Below are 25,991 nucleotides of genomic sequence, written 5' to 3'. Positions count from 1 at the left end.
CACCGGCAATATTTTAATTTCAATTTCAATTTCCGAAATCATCTCTCCTTTATTTCAGATTGGTGTACAGATTGATAAACTATTGATTCGACGCGATCTCGAATGTGTTAACCAGGTATGACTGTGAAGATGGAGGTCACTTTTTTGTGACTTTGGAACAATCTAACAACAACCCAGATAATGCAAGAAAACTTGATAATTTGGGGAGTGGACGGTTGGGGGCAACGAAAAAAAAAAATGAAGAAAAAAACAGACGAAGAGAGCGCTAGTACGGCAAATATCCTGTTTTCCAAGGTAGTTCGTTACCTGTTAAAGATAAAAAACAGAACAAAAATATAATGTGATACAATGATAACAGCATGAAACGTAAGTGTGACCCATCACCACAATAGCCTCATAACGACATCTGGTAGTGATATTCTGATTTCGGTTTGACCGAATTTACCAAGCGATGTATTTGCCCCCACTTCATTAGCTAATGGCGAGAGAGCAAGAACAACATCAACGTCAAACAAAAATTGCAGGTCATGCGTATGGAGGGTTGGACATTTTTTAATACAAGAGCTTATTTCAAGATGCCATACTAACCATCTTCATCAAACAGAAATGTTCATGTGTTAAAACATTTCTTTACTTTGAAATTTGATAGGAATTCTCATGTACTGGAATTTGACAGGATTAAGGGCTTATTTTTCAGTCGAGCCTGCACAGTCTTTTGCCACTCCCATGTTTTTTTTTTCTTCTTTTTTTTAATGTCTGCAACTTTATCAGGGTAATGTGGTGATCGGGCACAAAATGTCATTACGGTGATGATTTGATAGTAGTGAATTCTACATGCGTGTGAGCAGTTGACAAGATCATGAGACACATCAGCATCACATTTGCTTTTTTTCACTAATTCGTCCTCTATTTATACCAAACATCATTACATTATACTTTGAAGGAGCAATAGTCTACACTTTTGCCTATCGTTTCTGTCCAGCAAAAATCGTGTAAACAGGAATACTGATTCATTACTGTTCGGCGGCTTCTGTTACGCAATTCACCTGTTGTTCCCACAAAAACAAACAAGCAAAGACGCAAACGAAATGCAAATATTTTGTTGTGACCTTCTCCTACCTATATCTTACCATTACAAAGTATAGTTCCCAGGAGGGTAAGACATAAGACTCAATTCATCATTCTTAGTCTTATATTCAACTACTTTGCAAAGTAGAAAACTTTAATTTTTGTTTCATATAGTTGTGTGGGATGTTTAGTAGCGGTGACATGGAGATTTCTGACTACACAACAAGTAACAGAAGAAGCCGTGAATCTCATTTCTCATCGAGATGATCAAAGGTTTATGCCAGGCAATTGAAGCACACGTCCTATGTTTCATACTTAATTTCATCGAATCGTTTTACGAGGTCATGAAACACGGTCTCAATATACGTTGTAAAATTTTTACGAAAAAGAAAAAGAAGAAATAGCCGACACGGTCAAGCCCTTGACAATCCGAAGCAAAGAGGGGAAAAAAATGTTAACACATTTCATAACCATTAAGAAGGGTATGCATATACGAATTACGGGGAAAGGTTTACTGGTAAAGGCAGCTGATTGTGTAAAGTCTACGAGAATGCGGAAGCATCTTATCAAAACATGACTTGCTTAATTGGCATTTACTGCCACATTCGTGTTTTTCTTGTGCTTTTTCCGTAAGTTTGTATTTCTAGGTACGGGCGAAGTGAAAGGATGCTGATACAGTTATCTTCCTGGTATTAAGATATATGTAGAAACATCTGTAGAGCTTTTCGTTAGAATGGAAAAAACAAACAAACACCTACTCTAATCAAAGAAGTTCTATAGAGTAAAACTCTCCAGTGCTAGAGAGTGGTCACTACGTTTATTGATACTTTTTGTCGTTGCCTGTGGCTTCATGAATAACGTATTCTGTCACTGAGCAGAAAGAAAAGAAAAGAAAAAAAAAAAGACTGACCGAAGATTTTCTCTTTACATCACGCTAGAATAGATTTTTATCCATGGGATAATTCGTGTTTCCTAAGGTCTTGTGCAACTAATTCCCTTCAGTTGGGCCACTGCACCTGATCTTTTCTTGGCACGCTTTCATTGACTTCATTTTATTTACACACAGACACATTTTTTTTTTTCAGTACAAGTAATTCGATGAAGTAGCTAGCAAAGTGGATAGGACAGTATTGCATTCTGTAGTAATCCTAGAAATGAAAAGTGTCGATTTTTTCTGCTTGTGACCCTCAGGCGCATATCATATCACGGGTGCAGATCGGAAAACATTGTGAATAATACATCAATTTATTGGCTTGTATAAACTCTTAAAGCAAGGAATCTGAGTTGGAATCTGGCTCGATCCTATGTATTTTGACAATTACATCCATCTAATGCCATTATTGCAAACTGCAATAATTTTTCTCCGTGATGTAAGTTGAGACTCCGTCTGTTTACAGCCCGTATATCATTTATTATCATGTAAGGATGTAAATCAATGTACTAATTAGTACAAATTAATACTATCAATTGGTAAACAATTTATATTTTGCTTGCGTTTATTGTATCTGTACAAAACGTGCATTCTGAAAAAAAAACCTGAACAATTTGGAATAATTTTCTTTACGAAATCATAAAATCTGGAACTGAAGAATTAATCTCACAAATTCAATTCAAAGGGCCAGCCCGTCTTTGCCATATGATCTGTTAGGTTTCTTGTACTCTGTGTCTCTTGCTAAATGTCCAATCCTTTTTTGAACACATTCGTTTTGAACATTGCATTCTGCAGCTCATATATGCCAATGGTGCTTATGATCATGAAGCTATTTTTGTTCCGCGCCCCCCAGGTGGCGCTTCACGTGTGAAGAGGCTTTTATTCTGATTGGTCGAACTGGATGACCTCACCTGTTTGAAGGGCTCTTAGGATGTGTGAAAGATCCAATTCACTATCTCGTACTAATTGCGTCAGCTTCCTTCGATTTCTGCTGTGTCTGAAAGATATTTAAATGCATAGGGGAAATATGGCTTGAATGGCATATCATTTTTTTTTGCAGAAAATGATAATTATTATCACACGCATAAACTGTTTGCAGAAGCAACACAGTAACGACAGAAAGAAACAAGTTGACTGGCTTCATGGACATAATATTGTACTTGTAACAAACAAGAACACATCAGCTTTTTGTTAGTTCAGCCTTTTTTCTTTTCTTTCATTTCCTATTCTTTACTCTGTTAGTTTCTCCAGCAATCATATATATTCATATACATATAACTTATGTATACATGTATCAAATTGAATGTGTATACATACATATTATATGTATCTAAGTTCATATAGGTTTATATGTATATACGTAAACAGGTATAGACGTTGTATAGCACAAAATGATAAAGTATTTATCATACATTAGCCTACATGAACTATACGGAAGATCATATTCTGTTGACCTATTTTGCTGAAAGGGTTCGGTTTCTGACATGCTGCGGACACATTATTTGTTCCCCGCTTAAATTCAAGTGTTTTGAGGTCTATCGTCACTTATTTTGGGTGTAGTTAACCGAATTTTGATCGGTCTCATGGGATAAAGAATTTCATTTTGACGACGGAATGAAATAGTGAGAGTAGAAAACTCATACCTTTCCAACTTCAAGAGAAAACAACAACTAAAGTGAGGGATGTTAAAGGAGAACTCTAGATGATTGTCAGACTTTTGCATTTTGAACATCTATGAATTCGTTATTCTGGGGTACAGAGTTAAAGAACATAATTAGTGATTGGGATAAATAATAAGAATAATATTGAAAAACAAATCGCAGTGAACGAGGATGATGGCATAGCAGCTTCACCACAGGAGTGCAGGATAAGGCGCTCATGGAAGCAGAACAAAAGAAGAAAGAATGCATGGATTCTACACAGGCAGATGACAGGTGAAGTTGTTGAGCAAGAGGTGTTGGAATGTGGAATAGTGGTGTGGTATTGGAATATGTGAGTCTCCTATGTCATCACCCTTTTTCAGTGTAATTTGTTGAGGGTTTTTCAGAGAGTTGGTTCATCTGCTCAAGGACCACGATAAATTCCTCAAATCTATACATGGCACTATTGATTTTTGCTTCACATAATGTAGAATTATAAAAATCGTCTGGAATTCCCCCTTTAAAAGTAATGATGTATATTAGGCGTTTTCACATCAGCCCGATGTTTTGAAATAGCGCGCTATTTCCTGACTTTGGAAATTTTCCCGATAGCGAAATAGTGCGCTATTTGATAATGTGAACACAAATTAGCGCGCTAATTGTATCGCTCTGATATAGAAAAATTCTCGAGTCCAACTCGGAAAATTTCTGAAATAGCGGGATATTAGCGCGCTATTTGATAATGTGAAAACGACTCGAGAAATTAGCGCGATGCATCCCATCATGCCTAGCGTGTGTGACCCGATCGATCGATCGAGGCAAACTGCGCACAAATCATGAGGAATTTTTGAGAGGGCACACACATTACTGATGTTGCTTGCATATACTCAGCTGTCGAATTAGCTCGACAAAAATTCGGGCTGATTCTCTTCGGGCTGATGTGAATAAGAAATGAAATAGCGCGCTACTCGCAATCGCGAAAATTTTCTCGAGCTTGGATTTATACCGGGCTGATGTGAACACGCCTGTCACCAAAATCATCGACTCAGTAGACATACATAAGCATAATAAATTCCACAAAGCTATGCATGGCACTATCGATTTATGAATTACATGATTATCACAATTGTCTGGAATTCCCCTTTAAAAGTAATGATGTAATGTCGTCAAAATCACCGACTCGGTAGACTTTCATAAACACAGGCATATCGACATCATTGTGTATGGCTGTGGTCAAACATTTTACTTTTAACCTTTCATTTTCGCCAAATGCTACGTTTCATACCAAAACGGCTCTGCCATCATTTGTTTTTTCACCCATGAACAAAATTAAAGTGGATGAAATTCATAATTGCAAAATAAACTAGACTCGGAATTTGTCAACACTGACAAATTAGGTGATCCGATCTCTTCGAAAGTCAATGATTTGAGTCCTGATCCCAATAGGCATGACCGTAAAGGTTCATCTGTGGTTATGGACATTGGCCGTGTGATGTTTGGATTCTCATTTAAAAAAAAGGGAGTCGGGTTTGCCATCTTTGGTACCATATTCCGTATACACTATAACGAAGATACAGAATAAAGTATATTTGACCATTGACCCCACTTTGCACAGCCAAGATGGCATCTGAGAAAGAAATGGTTATTTTGTGAAATGATCCTGGTAACGTGATCTTTGTGTGTGCAAAATATTGGAAAGATAGGACATGTATTCACCAAGATACAGGATGAAACATTTATGACCTTTGACCCTAATTTACATACCCAAGATGGTGTCTGATCAAGAAGTTGTTATTTTATGAAATAATGTAGGTGACATGAACTAAACATGTGCAAAATATGGGATTGATAACCATTGTTGTTCTTCATCTATTGCACAGAATGTAGTAGAAAGAAAGAAAAATAAAGAAAAAATTATGTTATTTTATAGAAATTTGAAGGAGAAGCATTAAAAAATCAGAAAAAGATAAAAATAGGAAGGGAGATTAAGACTAAATAAAGAAAAAGAAGAAAAAAAGAGTTTGAAAAAAAAAATATTGGCAAGGGTGAGGCTCGAACCAGGGACCTTAGGATTACGAGTCGGATGCGCTATGCAATGACCTATTTCATGCTCCATAGGCCCTGTGTATTAAGCAAAATGACGCTGCATCGAAGCCACGTGCCATTTTCAACCAAGTTTTTCGACGTGATGCCGGCCTCGTATGAAAAAATGGAGGGCACATTAACGATAGCCCAAAGTCTCAGCTACAACATACTAAAATCTGGGAAAAATTCACCGAAGCATAAGTGAGCTAATGCTCGAAAAAGATAGTCATGTCAATTTTCACTGCCAGAAAAACTGCTCTCCCATAGAGATAACACGTAAACTGGTCAAATTTGACAAGATTACATTTAATCCATTTTTACGAGGTGATGCCGCCATCCAATCAAAATGTTGTAATTACATTAATGAAAGAACATTTAATAAGCTACAACATACTGAAATCTGGGTGAAAATTGGCAAAGGATAAGTGAGATACGCCCAAGTAAACTTGAAAATTGATGACGTCATTTTGAAAATTTACTTTTTTTACTTTATTAAGAAATTTGATATCTTTGAATCACTTTTTCAGTATCGCCAACCCATAAACTGACATGTACAACTCATCAGCTTTCAGAATATGTAAAGAAAATTGGGGGTCACCGTCCATCCTGACGAGTAAAATCGGATTTAAAATTGGCGGTTTTGGGGCATTGTTGTACTGTATATCGCCATTGACGCGCGCGCGGAATTTCAACTTTGACAGTCCCGTATGACGTCATATTGAGTCGGATTGACTTGAAACTTGCTAGAAATATTCCTTGACTTTTCAGACATCCGATAAATGTAAAAAATCGGGAAATTTCTGTTGCATATGAGCTGTACGTGCGTATATGTGCGCGCGCGTACGCGTCCGTCCAATTTTTTCAATTTTTCAAAAAATGCTCCAAATGGTCTGAAACGTATACAAAAAAAATTTGAGCTTGATTGGAGCATACAAATATTTCAACGCGCGCGTACGCGCACGTCTTTACGATGCGAGGAATTCTGAAAATATGGGTAGAATTCCCTTGAATTGAAATTTATGTGACGTAAATTTCATTGAGAAATTCCACTCCATTAATGAGATATGATTGAAAATGTGTTTTCATATAATGACGTCATAGTGACGTCACGGTCGACTGATCACTACGATTTTACTTGACATGTCGTCTTTGGGACATGATACACATATGGTATAAGTTTGACATTCATAGGCAATGCACTTTCTGAGCTAGTCTCTACACAACTTTTGCGGAGAAATAAAGAAGAAGAAGAAGAAGAAGAAGAACAAAGAATCAGTACAGATACAGAAGGTGATCCGAGAGGATTCTCGGATCACCTAATAACTACTTAACATATTCCCGGACAAGCGGATTCCATGAAACTCACTATACTTAAATCAAAATGCTTCTACACCAGATGAAATTGACATTTTAAGGCACACCAAACTGTCTAAAATATCCATGCACTCTCCGTGCAAAATGAACCCTTCGTTCTGGCTCTGTAAAGAAAAAAAAAGGAACTAGAGATTGTAATTTGTCATCACTGACAAATTAAGGTGATCCGATTTTTTTTTTTAATCAATGATTCGAGTCCTGATCGTAATAGGCATGACAATACAAGTTTCATCTGTGTTTAGAGACATTGGCCGTGTGAGGTTTGGATTCTCATTTAGAAAAGGGAGTCATATCTGCCATCTTTGGTACCAATTCTGTATACACTGAATAACGAAGATACAGCAACGAATACATATGACCTTTGACCCACCTTTACACTCCCAAGATGGCATCTGAGGAAAAAGTGGTTATTTTGTGAAATGATTCTTGCGACATCGTCTATATTCGTGTGCAAAATATGGCAAAGATAGGACAGGTATTCACCAAGATGCAAAATGCAAAGTCTTAGGTACAACATAAAATCTGGGAGAAATTCACCGAAGGGTAAGTGAGAGCTAGTGCTCGATAAAGAAAAGCATGTCGATTTCACATTAAAAAAAAATCCCTCCCATAGAGATAACACGTCATAACGAAAATACAGAAAGAAGTACATATGACCTTTGACCTCACTTTGCACACCCAAGATGGCGTCTGAGGAAAAAGTGGTTATTTTGTGAAATGATCCTTGTTACATGGTCTTTGTGTGTGCAAAATATGGGAAAGATAGGACATGTATTCACCAAGATACAGGGTGAAACATTTATGACCTTTGACCCTAATTTACATACCCAAGATGGTGTCTGATCAAGTAGTTGTTATTTTATGAAATAATGTACGTGACATGAACTAAACATGTGCAAAATATGGGATTGATAGCCATTGTTGTTGTTCATCTATTGCACAGAAAGTAGTAGAAAGAAAGAAAAATAAAGAAAAAAATATGTTATTTTATAGAAATTTGAAGGAGAAGCATAAAGAAATCAGAAAAAGATAAAGTTAGGAAGGGAGATTAAGACTAACTAAAGAAAAAGAAGAAAAAAAGTGTTTAAAAAAATGAAAAAAAAATATTGGCAGGGGTGAGCCTCGAACCAGGGACCTTAGGATTACGAGTCGGATGCGCTATGCAATGACCTATTTCATGCTCCATAGGCCCTGTGTATTAAGCAAAATGACGCTGCATCGAAGCCAAGTGCCATTTTCAACCAATTTTTTCGACGTGATGCCGACGTCGTATGAAAAAATGAAGGGCACACTTACGATAGCCCAAAGTCTCAGCTACAACATACTAAAATCTGGGAAAAATTCACAGAAGCAAAAGTGAGCTAGTGCTCGAAAAAGAGAGTCATGTCAATTTTCACTGCCAGAAAAACTGCTCTCCCATAGAGATAACACGTAAACTGGTCAAATTCTACAAGGATACATTCAATCCATTTTTACGAGGCGATGACGTCATCCAATCAAAATGTTGTTTTTACATTAATGAAAGAACATTTCATAAGCTACAACATACTGAAATATGGGAGAAAATTGGCAGAGGATAAGTGAGATACGCTTGAGTAAACTTGTAATTTGATGACGTCATTTTGAAAATTTACTTTTTTTACTTTATTAAGAAATTTGATATCTTTTAATCATTTTGTCAGCATTGCCCACCCATGAAATGACATGTACAACTCATCAGCTTTCAATATATGTAAAGAAAATGGGGGGTCACCGTCCATCCTGACGAGTAAAATCGGATTTAAAATTGGCAGTTTTTTGGCATAGCTGCACTGTATATCGCCATTGACGCGCGCGCGGAATTTCAACTTTGACGGCCCCGTATGACGTCATATTGAGTCGGATTGACTTGAAACGTGGTATAAATATTCCTTGACATTTCAGACATGCGATCAAGGTGAAAAAACTGGAAATTTCAATTGCATATGAGCTGTGCGTGCGTATATGCGCGCGCGCGTACGCGTCCGTCCGATTTTTTCAATTTTTCAAAAAATGCTCCAAATGGTCTGAAACGTGTGCAAAAAAATTTTGAGCTCGATTGGAGCATACAAATATTTCAACGCGCGCGTACGCGCACGTTTTAAGAGAAAATATGAATTTTGAGAACATGAGTAGAATGCGCATAACTTTAAATATATGTGACGTAAATTTCATTGAAAAATTCTATTTCATTAATGAGATATGATTGAGAATGTGTTTTCATATAATGACGTCATAGTGACGTCACGGTCGACTGATCACAATGATACATTAGATTTGCCGTCTTTGGGACATGATGCATACATGATATAATTTTGAAATTGACAGGCAGCGGACTTTCTGAGCTAACCTCTGCACAACTTTTGAGGAGAAATAAAGAAGAAGAAAAACAAAGAATCCGTACAGATACAGAAGGTGATCCGAGAGGATACTCGGATCACCTAAAAATGGAAAGTAACAAGGTAGCAAACGCATCTTCCCATAAGCTGTTTTAAAGGAACGGTGTCCCTCCTCATGAAGTAATGGTATGAAACATGAACAATTCCTTGTAGTCGATGGGTAAGTATTGCAGTGTGGTCTGGTGGTTCTTGTATTACATCATTGCGTCCATTGCATGAAGAACAGAATGAGTACATAACGTTCAAAGCATGCAGCTACCGGACGCCTTCATGAATCCCGCCAGGTACCTTCTTGTCTTATGGGCAACAAAGAGCAAGTGGACAACGCAAACTCAAGTTTACAGAACCGCAATATTTGAAACAGTTGTTGTCGTTGAAATCCCTGAAGTAGAGTACTAGTAGTTTCTGTCAAGATTTCACGTGAGAAGAGAGGACCCAATCATCCGAAGTGTTTTCCGACGTGAAGATAGACGTTGACTTTAAGCGATTTCCCACTAATCATTCAAGAGTCTTACGAAAGGCTTTCGAAAACGGTCTCCCTTGCTCTGAATTCTGAAATACGTAGAGAGTTAAGCATATTCTTGATGACAATATTTTTCATATACATCAATCACATGTCTGTCACTATACACACAAACAAATACACAATCAGCGTGCCTGAAAACTGGGGAAGTGTTTATGTACTGAAGTCCTTCCTTCCTCCCTTCCTGAATTAATCAATTCATTCATTCATTCATTCATTCATTCATTCATTCATTCATTCATTCATTCACTCATTCATTCATTCATTCATTCATTCATTCACTCATTCATTCATTCATTCATTCATTCATGTAGCCACTACATGCATTTTGTGATTAGTCACAAAATTTATGAAAGGTTATAGACCACAGTATTAACATAAAGATACAGAGGAAGCTTCTATACTCTGCAGTTACATCTTTATAGCAATAGGTACATTAACTAATTCACGAGTAGCACTGCTATATACCAGTAAATAATGGGCTGTGGACTGCCGCCTCCCTGTCATATCAGGTATAGCGAAATACTCAATGTAACAAAGAATAGAGAAACAGCCCTATTTGTTTTCATTCACCAGTCAATTGTAAAATCGATCCGCAGTCTCTGGCTCTTCGTCTTGACTGGACTGTCATTACACATTCATAAACTGGGGCCCCGCCAATAATGGGTTGTCTGCATCGATTAAACTCAAAGACTTAAAATCAGTTCACTGACCTTTCCAGGTAGTCTATTTTCGATGTCCACGTGATTCTTAAATTCTACCCAAAAGCTAAAGTTTTTGATATTCCGATCAATATGCTTGCGGGCGAATTTTAACGCAGGAGCACCGAAGTAGCGGCAAGCAGTAATTCATACATATCAAATATGTAATATGTTATCATAATTCGTATCATATCATACCACAAGGATTGGCCCACATGTGTGCATGCACACACACACACACACGCACACACACACACACACACACACACACACACACACACACACACATGCTCTCAGAGAGCGTACAAGGCACAAATTGGTGATGCCAATTGGTTAATGCGAGTTAGTTTTATGATGTATGATATTGGTCGTGCTATGATTGTGTTGTGATGTGATTTTGGATATGGCATTTGAATTAAAAAGAGGAAAATCTGCTGTAACTTCCATGTGACAAGTAATCTTTTGGAAATAACAAAAAGAAAGATGAATATGGACTAATAATAGTGCGATACAGTACGTCCTAATTACAATTTTAGAATGAAATAAAGAAGATAATAATATTCTCCTAAGTATTTTTTCTAAAAAAAAATCGAGAAGTATGTGTAAGCGACCAAAACAGTCAGTGAACAAGTGCCGGATTTTTTTTTTCTTAACCAAGTCCAAATCTCCCAACGATTTGAAATACGTAAAACATTCCTCCACTCAACGTTGATAATCAAAGAATTGAAAACCCGACTTTCACAGTGCGATAACAGTTCACAGGACTTTTGAGTGACTATCTGTCTTGTAGCTCCTATAAGTTGCACAAGAAAAAAAATGTGATGTAGCTCCAGCAGCCGAGCTCAGGCGAACCTGCTTTGATAACAAAAATGGAAAACGAGCCTTAAAAAGACTGAAAAAAAAGAATATGTGTATATGATCGCCTATTGAAATTGCAAACAGCTTGAACCCGTAAAATTTGCACAAGCGTATGCTAGCAAATGGCGCCTGGTCGAGCGGCGTACCATCAAATGGACATCAGCAGTTATTTTACCGGGATTAAGTTACCTGTAGGACCATGAGTGCAAGGACAATGCTTGAGGACAGTGTTTGATTGGCCAATTCATCTCAGTGTGCCTCCCCCTCTTCATTGCATTGCTGTTTACTGACCAAGCATACCATCGCCAGCCACAACTTGCACTTATGACGTTTTTGCAAATGAACGCTCGCTCAGCAAGGAGCAGAAAACATATCAATTTTCAAAATACACACTTAATGATACATTTTGATTTCTCGACAATCACTTACAAAACTCAACAGTGAATAAGATACTTCTAGCGTGGGAGAGTAAAGAATATACACACACACACCCACACACACACACACACACACACACACACACATGTACATAATACATATGAAAAAGCATACGTATATTGAATCATTTCTTCTTTTTGTCCATTGCATGACGCTCCTTATTTCCAATATTATTTGCTAGCAATGTCCTTCATTATAAAACAAACAAGTAAAAGTCTTGCAACTATAATTGATATCAGCATTTTAAAAAAATGCAGAAATAGCAGTTATAGTTACCATGCATTGGCTGTTGGAGCATACCTTTCCTGTAGTCTGTAACAAATCAAAATTCATGATGTCTCTTTTCCTACAGCATGGTTCCAAAACATTCTCTTCGCTTGCTAGTTCCGATTATAGTTTCTTAGGCATGCAGGGACCCACTTTGTATTCATCAGTGGATGCAACGTAGAGCAGGCATCTTTCAAGCTTTGTGGTTGTTGAGGCATTTTTTGTAAACAAAACATGCGTAGAATTTAAACACATTGCAGAAACGGTATATTGCGCAATTTTATTTAGCGTCAATGGCTGTATATATATATATATATATATATATATATATATATATATAAACAGTGAAAGTTTGCAAAAAATATTCAGTAAAACGTAAATGTGCTTCGTCGTTACTCATTTCCACCATTTTTTGTAGACTTACAACGTAAAAAAAAAAAATGGTCTTCTCCACTTGCTGCATAAAATATTTTGTTCTTTCCGGTCCTCCCTTGATACAACTTCGCTCTTCACGGGCCAGCTGCGTTATTAGATACAACTCTTAATGAAAATATGAAGCTATGTGACCTTCTTGATAATTGCGCCGCAGAAGCCTCTTGGAGACAGACAAACAAACAAACAAACAAACGGACACAAATAGGCGAGGGGCTGGGATGTCCGGTCACATAAATAGGCGCGATGTCGAAAACGCCTCGGGGAATAGGAGGAGGAAAAGGTCAAATAATTCCACCTGTTTGTTCGTAGGAAGAAAAAGAGGAGCAGTCAAGGATGGGAAGTAATGAGGTCATCCACCTGTCGATACATATCATTTAACGTTTAATCTTGCAAATGGACATCACCATGAAACAATTTCGCGTGGCAACACCAAGGTAATTTCTTTCGGTCGTGTCACTCAGAGTAATTTGTTTTATGGTAACAAGAACGAGGGGGGGGGGGGTGTTGAATGGGGCGGGAGCACAACTGCATCAAGACGATCAACTACAGAATGATCTTTGAAGTACTACCTTTCTTTCGTAAAGCAAATATGCGTGTCGCTTCTTTCTTGACTGATGCAACTTTAAAGACCTAGCTGTCGGGCCTTGAGCTACAGATCACGGTAGAATGAATGTCTTTGGGTATAGACAGAGATCACAGCCTTATTAATGATAATAATGATATGAAACATTTATATAACGCTTATGACGAAAATGTTTCACAACTTTCTTTCTACCGGCGCCATTGGACACTAGCATATTCTCTTCTAGCCTGATTTAACATGGTATTCAGTATTATTTTATTATAGTATTTATAATATTCTTTAGTATTTATAATAGTCTTTTATAATGAGTCCTTTTTTTAGACATGACTATTATTTTTGACACTGAATAATATTACTGTAATAATTAATATTTGCATAAGCTCCTATATGTGAAGTTATTTTTATGCGCTCCCTTGCGGAGACTTCCAATATGAGCTCCCTCATAATTATGCTATATCTAATATTTTTTTTGATACTTTTAAAATTTATCATGTTTGACTTATGTCAGTATTGTCTGGGGCAAATTATTTGTTGTATACGGACCCATTTCTTCTCTCTTTCTTCTTTCTGTAAAACGCAACACTTAGTTAACAATTGAAAAAACGATGCATGATTCGTTGAACCTTCTTCTCATACAATAGGTGGGGTGTGCAATAACAAGTGGGAACTACTGAACTGGATCACAAAGAACCTACTTGCTTCCCTTTACTTTCAACAAACATGTTTATTTTGTACCTACATGTAAACGAACATGATACGTACTCTATACAAAATCACGCTGTATAGCTGGATAGAAAGAATTTTAAAAATCTGCTCAGTTTGAAAGATATACCCTCATAAAACAATATGAGCAATATTTTTCTGTTTACGTCGTGCAGGACAGTGTGATTCAACGTCATTTTAGCTACTTTTTCCCAATAAAAATCTTTTCAATTGTCTCCTTCTGTACAAATGTATAGGTAAGATCGCAAGTGCCGATCTACATTCTAACAAACATGTCAGAAAAAAAGGAACAAGTAGAATTCGAACCTTTCATCTCCCGTCTTAGTGGAACCATCAGTACCACCAGAAAACGACAAAAAAAAAAAAATCAGCCATAGCACATCTTTACCCCTCTGCATTGATAATCTCTTCCATTAAACACTCGGTTCCTCTCAATTTCGTATAGGAGGATAATTGAAGAGTTTGTTTGCGAAAACCGATAAGTCCATTTTTGAAGATTTTGAAGTACGATCTCTGTCATAAAGTACAAAATAATACCTTTTAAATGCTACATTGGTCACTACACATAGAGTCACATTTTTGAGGTTATGGTCAAAAGAAGCAAAATTTTTCTTATTATTCTCTTTATTTTTCTTGACCTTTAATCGCAAATATCTCCATTTGGCAAATATGGACTTATCGGTTTTTGCAAACAAACTTTTTACATAAAACATGTAAGCGATCAGAGGTAGATGTAAAATCACTTCTGAGTGATGCTTTCGCTGTACGGTGTGCTATCATTATGAACCATAATAAATATCTGCTGTATTTTTCTGTCTCTGTTTCCGTTATCTCTCTGGTAATATTTACACATCTAAAATTATGTCACAATCTGAATAAGTCGTTTTTGTTTTTGTGTTTGTAGATTTTGAACTGTAGTCGGTACCAGCACATTTTGAAAATCGAACAGGCCGGAGTCTCACTTTTTTCTTCAGTTTTGCAGCACAGTTTAATGCATACACAGTAACTGAGTCAAAACATCACTGGTTGTTAGTGTTATCATTATTGTAATTACTCTTACTATTACTTTTATCGTCATTATTTCCATTATTAAAACCATCGTGGTCTTTAACTGTGCTTGATGCGTTGCAAAGTATTGACCTAAAGATACACTCGAATACGATACGGGCGAATACTTTTACGTCACTGTTGAATTATCTTAGAGAAAAGTGCACGTTCCTGTCTTTTCCTTCAGCATGTGTTCACTGTCTGATTTATAAACGTATACATAATATATCTTTCTTGGATTGTGCTCCATTCTTATGTTAGTCTATACATGGAAACAAATTAACAAGTGATAACTTTCTACGAATATGGATTTTCCCTTTTGGAGTGTCAATGCCGCCTTAGGACAGAAAGAGAGAAAAATATGTATGTATATAAGTGGACGGTACCACGTAAAGCCGGTAGACATCAACTATACAACAGCGCGTTCTTATATCTTTTGGTAACTAGAAAACCCATCTTCTGTCGTTACTTTCGCAGGACAAACATCCGGCAGTAGTGAAGGCGACAGCCGTATCTTTCGTTCAGTTAAATTCTAATTTCAGGCCACTCTTCCCACGTTATTGACGCTTTCCCTTCAGGAGAAAAAAGAAGAAGAAGGAAAGATTAATAACCAAATCGAAAATCCTGGAGGGCGAATTAATGATACATTTTGTTTACAAAGGACACCGCCGCATCCTATCCATGGTGGTATCTCTCATCTAAACAGAGGAATACTCTATTTCTCCAACATCCTCCCAGCCGCGGAGGTAGCGACGCGTGGCCATAAACAAGACATTTACCAAACACCATCGTCTTATCCAATGGATTATTTCTAATGGATGCCTCTTCAACAATCACGCCGTCGGTACCTGGTGCCTTTTATCAAAGGTATTACTTCCAGCTTGAGATGTATATATTCCGCCAGCGCCCCGCCGAAGAATTCACCCCCGTTTCCCTGGGAACGTGAGACAGCGCGGGCGTCTTGTCACTGCCGGTGCGTCTGCGAGACTAGCTTTCTCGACGAGGGGAAAAGAGAGAGAGGGGTCGTTGTTAAGATCTCGATGACCTTATGGAAGACGAAGGGGGAGAGATACCTCGATGCCCTGCGGTAACGGAGATTGGATCGTGTTCGAATGGGCTCGGATGATGGAAATCAATATAAATCCACCGGATCATAGCGGAGAGACTAGTTATACTTATATGGGCTTGGATAACGGTTCACATTGTTACTCGCTATTATGATTTCACTATGGCATGTACGGGTTTTAGTTTGTCCTATTTTTTTTTCTACGAAATGCATTGAGTTAACAAACTATTACCAGGGTGTCTTATGATTTAATTGACCGTCTTATGGTACGAACTCTTTTCTAGTTTGATTGTCACTATACGCACGCAGCTATTCTTTTAAAATCACTTCCTAAATGTCATTATCCAGTTTATTTAACGATAGCTCGTTAATGCTAGTCCTTCTGCAATAATGCGATAGTCACACCAGTACTTTGAAAACATTAAGACGTCAAGTACTGGTATCATCATGTCATTTGGCTGATCTATTATTTCATATTATGTTTGCAACAGCTTCCAGCTTAAGCGACATTATATGACAGCGTGTCGACTCTCTATCATTATTCAAATACCCGCATAAAAAAAAAATATTCCCGATGTTATCCGTCTTTATACTTGCATATTCTCAAATAACAGGGTTTCCCAGTAGAGATTTGTAAAAAGCGTTATGTAGGTCTACTACAAACTAAAATCACGATATCGCAAGTCGCATGAACAAGACTATGACTGTGTCTATAATGTTTCATCTTGTTTTATTCTTGATGTCCCTCAGTTGTTCGGGAATCTCTCCCTTCGATCTGTATCCCCCAAGCTTTGTAATGAGGAGCTATTCATCCTGAAGCTGCTTTTTGGTTGCTGTTGGTCTTTTTTTTTTCCGGGGGGGGGGGGGGGGCGATGAAAGTGAAAGGAGGTTCCAAGAAGAGTTTCACCTTTCCCCTGCTCAGTTGATTCTTTTTCTCTCGCGCATTCCCCTGATTTTATCGCTAATCTCCTAGTCTCCGGGGAAGTCGATACTACCAAGTACAATGAGGTTTCGCGAAGGGAAGCCAAAGGGGTAGAAATACAATAAATGACGACCTTGCGTCTTGACGTTTGGCCATCAGTTCATTTCGAAAGAAGAGAGGGAACATGCGACTGCCTCTTTCCCTCCCAATCGTTTCGAGGGAAGGAAAAAAGAGAGAAAGAATAAAGGAAAATGTAAATTTATACTTTGCAAATAAACTCTCGTCTTACCCAAGTGGAATTGTGACCAATTGTTAAAAGTGTTCCCTACATGATTATATGACTTCTAATGCGGGATATTTGCTGTTTGTGTGTTATGTGTATTTTATGATTTTAGGCAAGCAAAGATCCTGCGCGATGTGGAAGAATGCGAATGTTGACACCCAGACTTTCACGCTGATGGCAATTTGTAAGATGAAGGAGAGCGATAAAGGGGAACTTAGCAGCATTTGTGGGCTACGTTTCCTGGCATTATTGACGGTTTCTCAATAGCTGCAAAAGAAAAGAAAAAGATACAGGAATTTTGAAAACGCGTAAATGCATGAACTCTCGACGTTAACCATGACATCTGGCTTAAAATGACGAATACATATAGCTTTAAATCTCGCGTATATACCTACGCTCTTCTCATAAATCTGATTTAATCTATATAAATATCCATGAAGCAAATGAAATGATAGAACAGGAATGAAATTGCTAGTGTATTCTCTCTCTAGTATTAAAAAAAGGATAATATCTACAAATCTTCTATTTACGGCCTACATCGCTGTACATTAACATTCTAAATAGACCACAACAACATCATCAGTGTTTATAAATTACTTATTACTTATTACTTGACTAAGACGTGGTTGGAACAACCATTTCGCAAATGACGGGAAATTCTACCGCGGTCCCTTCAAAAAGCTCTGCCCACGAAATACTACAATGTTCTTCATGTCGTAATTCATTTGCGTACACGCGCGTCGCAAAGGAGCCTGTAATTGATGATATACCTAGTGAGTGGCCGATGCACTGTTTCCGTTCATTTCTAAGCCTCCGCATATCTTATGACGTAATAGTAGGGAATGGGTATGTCTTTAAAGCTTCTACAGAGAATAATTAAAAAAATAACGGTGGAAACAACAACAGTAACAAAAACCACCAAACAATTATCAAAAACATACATAGTACGCCATTAAAGCGATAGCATTGCAGGCATACAACCGAATACGTTTTAATGTAAATATTTACGAAATTACAAAAGTCAAATCGTTCCTGAGTGTCAATAGTTCGCAACGTTTCATCAAGACCATTATCTATTTCATTTTTTATTAATTGCATAATGGCTTTTACTGAAAACACTGACACTTGCGTCAATGAAGGGCAAGTTATCAATCAGTAGCAATGAGAATAACTTGACGAAAGAGTCATTGATTTGAATATCTATTAGTTCTTCAGTTTAAATGCGCCGAATATGCGGACAAGTACCTGTACCACCCAGGATAATGAATAAACTGGTCAAGTTGTATGTGTTTCTTTGCATCTAAATGTGTAGGGCATTAGGTGTTTATTTATTCTATTACTTTGAGGGGGAGAAAAAGCATTGTGGACAAACATAATCGTCATTACGAAATATGACTATGTGTCAAAAACCATCCAAGAGTACTTGTTTTTTAGATGGCCTTGACAAGTATTTTGAGCCACAATATTATATTTTTTTCATTTGCAACAAGGATATAAATTAGACGAGTTACTCCCGTTGGGAGTTGGTAACGTAATAATAGGTGTAACCGCTATGTTATTGTGTTATTACGTATTTGTTTTGACTTACATGATTTCTGCACCTTTTACCAATTCTGACGTATAAGGGCGTGGTGAAAACCGTTAGAAAAAGAAAGAACAATAAAGACAAAATCCGGAAAAACGTTGATTTTGGGGGAATGCTTCGAACAACGTCTACAATTTTTATACCAGCATGCAATGTTAAAAAAAAAAACCCGCACATAACTGAGTATATGAATATAAGAACGACCCAAGTCCATGGAAGACCATTTCGAGTAAACTAAAAAAAAACTTAATATCTTTTTTGTTTGTCCAATAATATTCTATTCAACTGTGATGGGAAGGCAACATTGTATATACAAATTAGAACATATATTATTATGACAATTAACATTAACATTAATTGTGGAGAGGCCATTTTGTGTGATGGACTTGGGTCGTTCTTTGATTCATATGGACTTGGGTCGTTCTTTGATTCATATACATGATATTCTGCCATAGAGATGAGAGTAGGACGAGAGAGGGCGCTATAATATGAATGTAAGAATGACCCAAGTCCTTCATTCTTACATTCATATAAGATTTAACTCATTTATTTCAGGCACTTCCGGGGGTAATTAGGATTTATCATTTATACGCAAGATGAGTCCATGCATAAGCTACAATTTCCCATGTCAAACTGAATTTGGTCAAAAATTGGACTTGGGTCATTCTTATATTCATATACTCAACTGAATGAGTGAGAGTACGTGCCAAGATAGTGATTCTTAAACAGCCTGGGCTCAATGTGGTGAGTGTCACATATTTCAGTAGGCAACGAACATTCATCAAACTTGGGCGTATTGTATCATGCGATCATCCCAAGTCTGTTTTCAATGTTATGTAATCTGGGCCCGTTTTATCAAAAGATGTAATCGATTATACATTTCCTCATCACACAGGCTGCCATAGACTTACGATAGAAATCGACTATAATCAATTTTAATTCTTCATAAGACGGGGCCCTGGAGTATTACAGAAATTATAGTTACGTTCAGACAGTGATCCTTCGAGGACGGTGATCCTTCGACGGTAATCCTTTGAGGATAGGGTATTCGAGGATAAAGTAAGCTCGTAGTTAAGTATGGGGCGCCAAGTGTCGGATGGTCTCTTTCATCACGGAATCGGTCATTTCGTCACGAACTGACAATTTCGTGAAAAAAAAAAATCGCTGATAAGTGGAAACGTCTCTTTGGTCACGAAATAACAGCCTTTTTAACGAAGTTACAAGCTCATTGACGAAATTAATGTTGTCACTTGCCAATGTACTTCTGTACGAGCTTATCTTCGAAGTTAACTTACCACCGAAGTATCTAAGATGACCGTCTGAACATCATTAGTGTTTATTGGTTCTTAAACATTCTTGTGATTAATTTATACACGTGTCGCAATGTTACACGCCGCTTTTGTAACACAGTAAAGATTTACTATCAAAGTTTAAAAACGTGCTTCTCTTCTAGTTAAATGAACTTTGAAGGACTGTGAACTTGCTTTTGTACCGTGACATCAAAGCAGTCATGGAAGTTGTGTTTCATAATTGATAGACAAACATAGGTTAGTTCTCTTCGGTAAGCACATGGAATGGAAATAAACGGACGACATCTCCTTCAACACTTGGTACTTGTACACTAAAGCCTCTCTTATTATTCTTCAGTGGTTCAGCATAGTCCACTGTCTGCTGAAATAGCTGGGACTTATACGAAAAATAGGCATTTCGGATCCCTGTATGCTGCATAAAACACACACAGGGACATATACACACAAACTTTCTCGGTAATTTGTCTGCGGTGTATATACGTGTATGTGTGTTTTAAACAAATATTCGAGCACGAGACATATCCTGGTCTCCGACAAGCTTTGCAATAATCTCCGGCGGTCGATGGATCAATTTGTTCGCCTATACGGCGTCCGTTGACAGTGAGCATTCGCTACATTAAGGATCGATAACAATTACAACCATGTGAGGGGTATACAAGTATGTGAGTGTGTGCTGGTAAAGGGGTGGGCTGGTTGGTGGGTGGGTGTAGGCGGAGGTCAACCAACTGGCTCCTTTACACGAAAGAGTAGACTTGTCCGAATGTGAGGTTTCTGACTTGCAATAAGACAACGCGTTGTTGCGGCGGGAAACAGCGGGAAATTACACGTGGCAGGCGAATAAACAAATTGCATTCTCACAGCTTCTTCTTGTCTGTTTTAATGCACACGCACGCACGCACGCGCGCAAACACACACACACACACATGAGTTTAACATTTGAATATGAACATTTGTGACTTGAACGTCCCACGTAAGCATATTAAAATTCCAAAGCGAAAGAAATAAAAATGGGAAGAGAGCTATCAAAATGATGGTATAAGTACAATAATGGTGTTCGTTTGAACAGACCTAATCTCAGTACCTGTGCTTTTGTGTAGGATCTTGTTACTGTCGGGTTGTAATGTTCTTTGTTAGTAATTTGTTATGAAGATTACAAAGTTTTCTGTCAGTTGAGTACTCTGTTGTTTGTATCTAATTTCGTTTTGTTTAGGTTGAAAAATGTGATTACCCTCTTAAGAGTGAACTTTATTAGGATTTACATCGAAATTTAGAAGAGTCTCTTTTATAATTTTCTTATCTGAAAATTCAGTCAATTCAACCAATTCAATCAAAACTTTCCCCAGTATAAGATGATATATTGTATACTGTGAAACGCAGAAGTGCCAATTTACTGATTAGAATATTCTGCTCTCAAACTGATTAGAAGACCAGAAAGGTTATCACTGGTCATGCTCCTAATAACTGTCCGTAGAACACAGAGGACCTGTTATTTTGCACCGGTTGAGTTTTAGTTTTGTTTTGCCTTGTGTTTTCGATTATGTATCTCCCTTTAAAATGGAATGGCATCTATTCATTGCAGCATGATGGGATATTGGCTGTTGTTATTATGCAACATTAATTGCAAAGTGATTGATTGAAACTCCGACACTTTTAAAGTGAATTACGATCCGTCGTATGTTCAGGAGAGTGTTCCGTCTCGCATTGATTGTTACTGCAACTGCACTAGATTACGTGATATTGATCCACTGGTTCAACGGGGAGAGAGCGACGTCCGGCAAAAAAAAAAGTGTTTGCGGCATTGCTTGCACAGCTGTCAAACCCATGCACATGTCACGGATCTAATGACATTTCCCGCATGTTTGGTCGCGTTTCCCGGTGTTTCCGAAGCTAAGGTAAGGTCTAGTCATGTGCAACTCCTGTTGGTACGACTTCTCCTCTGAACCGAAGACACGCGAACGGGATTTGAAGAGACCCCCGCCACGGGAAGAAACCGGAACATCTGCTGCTTGGCGATGATAGAGTGTTTCTCCCTGGCGCTGTCAATCATTTCAGACCGAAATTGAGAATTTCAGAATGAACTATCACGCGCTAACGTTTACAATCATTTCGCTGCATTTATGGCTTCTGCATTTCATTTCAGCTTCACAAATTCTACATGTCCTAACACTGGCATCCTTCAAATCTTACTCAAGCAAGAAGTTGCAGGATGCAGAATTGATAATAAGTCTACGTCCCCGAGCTTCCCCACTGACCGTGCGGAGAAACCCTACGGGGGGCAGGCTATTGTGTTGAGGTTACCAAACGTCATCTAAAACTAAAGGGGGGTAAAAACCAAGTTGTGATGTGACTTCGTAGTGCAATCGGGATGCCACTGCGCAGCCATCTGGTTTTCTTTATCATTCCCTTCTTCTACTTCCTCTTTTTTCGAAGCTCATTGTGTAACGAGATAGCTGTAATTATGTTCTGTCATGCTGTAGTAGCAGCCATCGCCACCGAAATTGGGGAAACTCGAATCAGGGGGTTGGCCCTGTCCTAATAAAGAAGCGCTGGGGATTATTGATGACATAAATTGGAGTAAGTGGGTGCGCTGTCGCCAGCCAATTCGACTCTGCTGGAATCCCAGTAAATCGCACATTAGGTGCCGATTTTCCGAAGTATTTCTGCCAAAGTGACGTGACTGCTGCGTGCCAAACGATCCTCAGAACATGGTCGGGTCGTTCACTTATTGATTGATTCGCGCGGTTCTCTTTAGTTCCGAGCAGCAGAAAAAGGCGCCACCACATGTTGTTTGCGAAACACAGGAACCGTCCCGCCGATTATCTTCGTTAGATTGCAAGTAACGGGCGCAGATTTCCCCACTTGCCCTCCACGGAGGAAATTAAATCGAAATGGTGATCTATCACCACTGGTGATCCGTCCAGATTGTCCCGGAAGATGTCTCTTTCCATCTGATTATGGAGAGCTGATGATTCGCGCAAATCGTTGCTATTTTTTTCCTCTCTCTCTCTCCCTCTCTGCCCACTCTAAACAGCAGAGTCGGTCCCAAACCTCGTTTCTTGTTGCCTGCACGTTGAACCCGCCGAATGGAAACGCACACACATTAACGCAAATCTGCATGTTGCCTCGCACTTGAGAAGATGGTAATATTTCTCCATAAACTCATTGCTTAAAAGCTGCGTTTTATGATTACGGCCTCGTTTGCCATTCAAACGAAAGGACTGGGCTGCCATACGTTGTGCCAATAGAACAGTAAATTTTCGACGTTTTCCCAGCGTGATTCTAACCAGGCCCGACATTTTTATACGGGCTTGTCAAAATATCGCATCAATTTATTACATTACTCCAGCGCGGCCCGTAATTGAAGCTTTGTTGAATCTCGTCCCGTACCAGTTACGCTAGTCTTGCCATGCAGACCCCAATAACCTACAACCCGTCAGTTTTTGCTCGATCGTATTCCGTGGCTGTGTCTTCGTTAATTGAAATACCCTCAGCAATAATTTTCCCATTTAGAATTCATATACTCTCGACGGAAAACTGTAACCTCGGCATGTTACTTGAATCGGCATCCTGCAGATCTCAGACATTGCTTTTCAGTCGTACTTTTTTTCTTGGAAGTCGCAGCGGTAAGACGAGAAATCCAGACTATGGACAAACCCTCGTCGTACTTCTCGTATCGTGAAATTGGTTGGCGGGTCCCGCCACTCCAAGCGCCAATTTCCATTACCGGTGTTCGCTCTGATGTGAAATTAGTCATATTAATGCGACAATCGCCCTTCGAGCGCAATCACTGAAGACATACGCGCATGATTCTAATAAGATGTGATTCACACGCGCGCAATATCGGTATGATTTCAGCAAAATCAGCTATACAAATTTTGTCAGTTTACGACAACACTTTTCTTCATGTGAGCCGACGTAAAAATAGGAATACGAATGGGTTGTCCTTGTAGCTCCCACACCGTTCCCTGACCATTTAATTTTGGTGTGTTCTTTTCCGCTTGAAACATGACACCTTTTCTACCCTCAAGAAATCTGAGTAAGAATTGTTACCCTTTTCCTGTCAGCAATAATCAGAACGTTAAAGGGACATTCCAGATAAATTATATCATCTCAAACCATACAAAAATTGGTAGTGCCAATATGCATAGATTTGTAGAATTCAGTGATACTTCAGGAGATGAACTAATACTCTGAAAAAAAAAAACCCACAAAGATAGCGTAACACACTGAACAAGGATAGTGACGTAGAAGGCTAAATTATATTCCAGTAATGTAGCAGTCTAATTCCATTACAATACCACTTGTCCAACTATTTCACCTGTGTGGAATCTATTTTTTGTTCTGCTTCCTTGAGCACCCATATCATGCATTTATATGTGAAGCTGCTATGTCATCAACTATGCTCATTGTGCTTTGCTATGAATTTTCAAAACATTCTTATATTTATCCCAATCACTACAAATTCCGAAGCTCTTTACCCAGTATAACAAATTTGTAGAGATTCAAATGCAAAAAGTCGGAAACTCACCCGAAGGTCTCCTTTAACGTTATCACCACAAAGACAAGAAGCATTTGCAGTCTTTAGATGTCATCCAAAATGAAGGTGTAATACCACTCAGTTCTGATAAAGAATGGAGTGATGCGCCACTAGGGCAGATAACGGTGCCCGATAAGTAGTGGTGTCAAAGACGATATACTTTATTCAAACAAGCCATTCATTTCACTTTCATATTTGACCTTCCACTACAAAACCAACAAACAATCTGCAGATAAGTTTATTGTTGTTGTTGCTGCTGCTGCTATTTTTTTTACAAGGTGATGGTTTTAAACTATAATAGGCTGTCAAAAAGATTCTGTAAGAAGCACACGAATGCACATAAACGCAAACACACTCACAAACTAACACAAACGCAAACACAAACCATATGCCACTTTCCATCTTCCATTTATTTTGTTTGCGTGGGTTCCGTGCTGCAAAGTCACCTATGGTCTTTATGTCCAGCATCAATTGCAGCGCTCTCTTGTATAATAAATAGGAAACTGATTGCAATCTTTAGTCCCTGTAAGCGTTCAATATTGCATGTTAATTAACTCACATTACATGAAAATCGAAGGGATAGAGAGAGAAAAAAAAATGTGTTTAGAAAAACACCGCGATGTTTTTCATCCTGAGTATGTGATTGTCAAGGTCCAAACTCTAATATCCAATTTATCTGATCATCAACAATAGCATATGCCTGCGCACTAACGAAAGGTCTCACACCCTTCTCGAATATTTTTTCTCTTTTTTTTTTTTAAGGGTACGATACTACGTCACAGTTTTGGTGGAGACGGGTGTAATAAGACCAAAGGAAGGATGAATGGACCGGACGCGAGTCTTAAAGGTCACTCCATGGACGTTTATCTTATTAGATGGGGGACAAATAGATTGATCCACTGGTATCTCACGAAGTATGAACCCCATATCATTTTCATTTCTGAGTTGAGTGAGGGTGCCCCAGACTTTGCCAAAGTCAAAATATGCATGAGGCTGGAAAGGTTATACAAAAAAAAAGCGGAAGGGAAAAAGGATCATCAGGATGTTCATTGTAATATGTAATTAGGTAGAATGTCAAAGTTAAGTAAGGAATCTACTTAAAGGTTTGCATCCTAGTGGACAGACGACTTGTGAACATGGACTCCGTCGTCACTAAACGTTTATCCACGTATGTACCGGCTGATAGGCACTGATAATT

The 25,991-nt window shown here is 38.2% G+C and overlaps 1 long non-coding RNA gene across 1 annotated transcript in view; it reads right to left on the bottom strand.

The window, feature by feature from the left end:
- Positions 1-281: 281 nt before the first annotated feature.
- LOC139743914 (uncharacterized) overlaps positions 282-25,991 on the bottom strand; it is a 50,542-nt gene continuing 24,832 nt past the window's right edge. The window contains exons 2-3 of the long non-coding RNA XR_011711790.1: positions 2,911-2,996; positions 282-306 (exon numbers count right to left, since the gene is read on the bottom strand). This is a non-coding gene — a long non-coding RNA (uncharacterized lncRNA). The remainder of the gene's footprint in view (positions 307-2,910; positions 2,997-25,991) is intronic.

The sequence above is a fragment of the Diadema antillarum genome, unplaced genomic scaffold (genome assembly GCF_040938485.1).
Source record: "Diadema antillarum isolate AM-2024a unplaced genomic scaffold, OU_Dant_1.0 seq00001121_RagTag, whole genome shotgun sequence".
NCBI lineage: Eukaryota > Metazoa > Echinodermata > Echinoidea > Diadematoida > Diadematidae > Diadema > Diadema antillarum.
This window is presented reverse-complemented; position numbering and strand designations above follow the sequence as displayed.